Raw genomic sequence first — 5,197 nt, 5'->3', positions numbered from 1 at the left:
TAATCCATTGATTTTTGAGGCAATCACTACATTATCCATCAAAAAATGAACATTTTCAACTCACTTTTCTGAGTTCTGCTGAGTGTTTGATGTCTTCATTCTTTTTGATTCTGTCCTGTATCATTTGCTGTCATTAGTTGATTTGCTTTATGCAATCGTTTTTTTGTTTTTTGACTTTTTGAGGTTCCTGCATACTGTGTCTCCTCCTACATTTATGTTTATGTTAGTAAAGATTCTGCCATTACTCTTCTTCCTTTTCAAGCTAAGGTCACAACACATATTTCATTTCACAAAATGAAATCTGTGCCCTAATTTGAAGCTCTCAAGTTTCCCACAGGTGCTAAACTAATAGAGCATGGTGCTAGCAATGGTAAGGTCAGAGGTTCTGTTCACATTTGCATAAAGGTGTCTGCTAAATGCACAGTTGTTCAAATCAAGAAAAGTTGATGGTATTCTAAAGCAATTCAACAGAAATGTCCAAGATTAGTTACACGAATACTAGATGTTGCTTTATGCAAAACTGTTCAGTTCACTGCCATGTTGATCGAATGTTACAGAGAGCCAACTGAGATATATATATATATATATATATATATATATATATATATATATTCAGTCTTTCTGCATCTCATGTAGTTGTCTTAAATTTATGTATTACAATCACAACACACAAAATGACAGCACACACAAACACCATACATTTCATAAAACTTTGGTAAGTCAAGTCATGCTTAAAATGGTTTATTCCAGCTTATCATAAACACACCCTGCTGAACCAGACCAATGAAATTATAAATGATTTTAGGTAAATCTTGATTATTTCCATCACATACATTTTACTGAGTGTCAGCTGTGCTCATATCCATCTTTGAATGTCTCTAAATCATGTTTAGTTTTTACTTTCACAGAAGTCCTCACCTGCAGGCAGGGGCGTTTCTAGGATTTTAAAACATCCGGGGCTGATGTCAAAACATCAGGGGCTAGTGGTGTTGGGTGGGATCTCACATAAGATTTTGACACAGGTGGTTGAACCTGGATGGGGTCCGGGGGCATTAAACTGGGGGTTAAAGACCTTGTCACCCTATGAACAATAGTAAATAGTAATCACTGCAAATACCAAACATATCAAAGTATTATAACAAAATATTACAAAAATATGGTAGACAAATAAAATAATAAATTTGAAGATGTATTTATAACTGTAGCAAATATATAGGTGCATGCAAAAATAGGGCCCTATTTATTTTCCCCCAATTTTTTTTTTTTTTTTTCTTTTTTAATTCCATTTTCTGTTTTAATTTTTCTGGACTTCTTTTTAATGGTTAAATTTAATTTTATTAATCAAAATGTAATTAATCAGGTGTAATTAATTAAAACCATGAATCTTATACAATTTACTGTCAATTTATCAAAAGACATGTTTAGGACCCTATGAAATGTTTAATTTTTCTCACCTTACGTTTTATTGTTACCAAATATGTTTTAGCATGTCTGTTGATTTGAATGCACAAAAACAACTTTTATTTATTTTTACAATAGCCTTATGGAATTCTGTGTTGTGTATTTTTCTGGTTATCAAATGAAGGTATAAAATATTAAATAAATTGATCTTCTAATGAAAATGATATTTTATTTTTGGCAAATAAAGGGGATTTACTGTTTTTAAAACATGGAAAAACTATTATGTGAAAAAATTGTATAAATATTAATTAATTAATTAATAGTAGTAGCAGTAGGCACGTACATTATACTGAATGGTTAATAAAGTTAAACCGAACTTTTACTTTGACGGGTTGCCGTGAATACCTGTAAATTTCTGTGTGTATATTTGACGCTTGTTTCACTCAAATGAAACAGTGAAATGCTCATGAAGTGACTCTCAGAGCAGTTCTGGAGATGTTGTTAATTTATTTATGTCCTCATTTAGTGAAACGGCAGACGCTGCAATCACTGCGAGCGTCACACGCGCATCAGTATTACATGTAAAGAAACCGCGCGTCCGCCCCGTTCATTCATAAAAAGACACGCAGAACATGCAGGATTCATATTTAAATAGTCTTTTGCGGCATAATATTTACAGATACTAGTCCATATCGCGACTTGATGTAAGTGTAATGACCAACTTTTGATTAATTCATTCAAACTTTGACAAATTCCGTGGAAATCATAGGGCCATAAAAAAAAAAAAAACATTCGGGGCTGAAGTAAAAACTTCAGCGACGCCCCTGCCTGCAGGTAATGCAGTAGCTTCTCCCTTAGATATTAAACTGAACAAAGTCTGCTCCATATCAGGGACATTTGTGTATGTTGTGTGATTTTGTGCAATAGCACATAGTAAATGCAATGTATCCGCAGAGTACAAACGCAAATGGCTGTGCATTTATATGTACAATAATGCTATTAAAATTTGTTTTGTAACTTTAACATCTACTGACAACCACCATAGTAGCACAGATAGTAAAGAAAAAAACCTCTAAGTTCATCACAAGTTCCTTTTCCACAAGCTAAGGTAAATACCAATATACACTGTAGAAGGTGCACAGTGTCTTACACAACAACACCATCATAATAACACAATATGATTCTAAAATAATGAAAGAAGAAAACAAAAAAAACAAACAAAAAAAACATTAATTAAACAACAGTTCTGGGAATAATATCAGTTCACAGTTTCTCCACTATAAATGAAAAGACAACATCTTTTTTCTTCCAGGAATTTTTACTGTAAAATTACATAAAAAGTAATGTTAGATTTTTAGTTTTTAAAATATACAATCATTACTTATAGTCTGCCATTAACATGCTTTGATTATGATTGCACAAGTAACATCAATAATCCAGCTGTAGAATGAGCAAAGTGTTTCATAAATATGCTGCTTGAAATTATTCTGATCTTAAAGCAGTATGCAAATGTAGCCCCTGCATACTCAAACGCGTCACTTTTGCTGCTGGACCAGATCTAGGTTCTCAAGGAGTGGGGGAACAAACATAAAATCAGACTGGAGACCAGGGGCCCGTTTCAGAAAGGAGGTTAAGTGAAAACTCAGAGTATGCTAACCCTGAAATGAGAGAAACTCTGGGTTTCCGTTTCAAAATGGCAGGTTTGTCACACTCGAGAAAGCAGGGTAAGTGAAGCCTGTTTCTGAAAGAGAGGTAACTTTTACTCAGAGTCATTTACCGTGGTAACTTACTCTGTGAACCTGACCTGGTCAGGAGCAGGTTTTATTCTCTAAACTCTGAGTTTCTGTTGGTCTCCTCGCCTTTTTTAAAGAAGAAGCGGTATTTCTCGCCTTAGCCTTAGTCATTTATTGCCTACATTTCAGTCACACAAAGAACAAAGTTACGAGAATGGCTTGTCCTTTTTTGGAGGATCCCATAGATGAGGAGGCTGTATTAATTCGAAGAGAATTACATTTACGTCGGGCAAGGATTTTGAGACCCAGAGTGGATTTTTTGTCTTTTCCCCATACATTTTTGTTTGAGCGTTACCGTTTTTCGTTGCAATCAATTACATATATCCATAATCTAATCCGTCCTTACATCACTAACATCACCCATCGTGGCCGTACTCTTACATCTGAGCAGATACTATGTGCAGCTTTACGTTTCTTTGCTAATGGAAGCTTTCTGTACAATATCGGGGATGCGGAGCATATTAGTAAGGCCACTGTATGTTGTCTGCACATTTTTGTAGTGTTTCCTGGCCACAAACCCCTGGGAGTCATCAAAGAGGAATTTTACAGAATTGCTGGTTTGTAGCGTTCAAATCAGTTCAAATGTATTTAATATGAAAAAAAATATATATATGTTCAGTTAATAACATTTTGCTGCGACCTCTGAAAGTAACCTAATATTTAAAATTACCTTCAGGATTTCCCAATGTGGTTGGATGCATTGATGGCTCACATATACCTATCATTGCACCAACTGAAAATAAGGCAGACTATGTTAATAGAAAGTCAATCCACAGTATTAATGTGCAGGTACACTGAGTTACATGCAGTTTACAATGGTGAAACACCACATAGCAATACTATATCTCATATATCTTATTCTTTCCACTGTGAAGATCATATGTGATGCTGCACATATTATCACCAATGTTGAGGCCAAGTGGCCCGGCTCTGTTCATGACTGTAATATATCGTGAGTCTACCCTAAGCAACAGACTGCAAAGTGGTAAGTAAATGTATGCACTACACACTTAGGCACTTCAATGCAGCACTAAACCAATGTAAACTTTTTTTTTTTTACAGGAGAGATTGACGGCTTTCTGCTGGGGGATAGGGGCTACCCATGCCAGCCTATACTGCTAACCCCTTACCCAGAACCTGAACAAGGCCCACAGCAGCGATTCAATGTGGCACACAGTAAAACTAGAGGCAGGGTGGAAATGACTATAGGTCTGTTGAAAGCACGTTTCCAGTGCCTACGTCACCTCAGGGTCACCCCTGAGAGGGCCTGCGACATCATTGTGGCATGTGTAGTTCTCCATAATATTGCCAATTTTAGAGGGGAACAACATCCTGCCCTACACATACAAGACCCAGAGGAAGACCCCATCCACCCTGCAGATTTCCAGGATGGAAGGGTGGTCCGAGACCTTATATGCCACTATTCATTCTCTGATTAAATCAGCCACCACCACGACAAAAAAAAAAAAAAAAAAAAATGAAAGAAATAAATAAACAAGTCACAACAATTTATTTGGTCTTCTTTATTTCCTACAAATTAAAAAGCAACTGTTAAATTTCTATATTCTTTCAAAACTTTTATATAATCCACTAATCACAATACACACCTTACCTGTAGCTTGTGTTTCAGGATCTCGATTTTCATATCTGACTTTAGGATCTGTCGATCCAAGTATATCATTTCTTTATTGTTTTTTTCAATTTGTTTAAGCAGATGCAGTCTATATAACTCCTTTACTGGTAACTGAAAATACAGTAGTTTAGGGTTACATTATGTTGTACATGACTTCCATTGAATTAAACTCTGGCATTTACTGTACATCACTGAACTGTGTTCATCTGTGCAGAAGTTGTTGATGGACCTTCCTCCTCCTCTTCCACACTCTGGAGGGTGGTGATGGGGGAAGACAACAATATACGTTTATACTTGGATATACAGTAGTCAACATTTGAAGTGGATCAAAACCTTTCATCAAAGTTGTCCTAAAATCAAAACAATACTT

General features: G+C 35.6%; 1 pseudogene; it reads left to right on the top strand.

The window, feature by feature from the left end:
• Nucleotides 1-3,348: 3,348 nt before the first annotated feature.
• LOC127167569 (putative nuclease HARBI1) lies at nt 3,349-4,633 on the top strand (annotated as a pseudogene).
• Nucleotides 4,634-5,197: the final 564 nt, after the last annotated feature.

This window comes from Labeo rohita, chromosome 7 (assembly GCF_022985175.1).
Source record: "Labeo rohita strain BAU-BD-2019 chromosome 7, IGBB_LRoh.1.0, whole genome shotgun sequence".
Taxonomy (NCBI): domain Eukaryota; kingdom Metazoa; phylum Chordata; class Actinopteri; order Cypriniformes; family Cyprinidae; genus Labeo; species Labeo rohita.
Note: the sequence above shows the minus strand (reverse complement) of the source record. Positions and strands in the feature narration are given on the sequence as shown.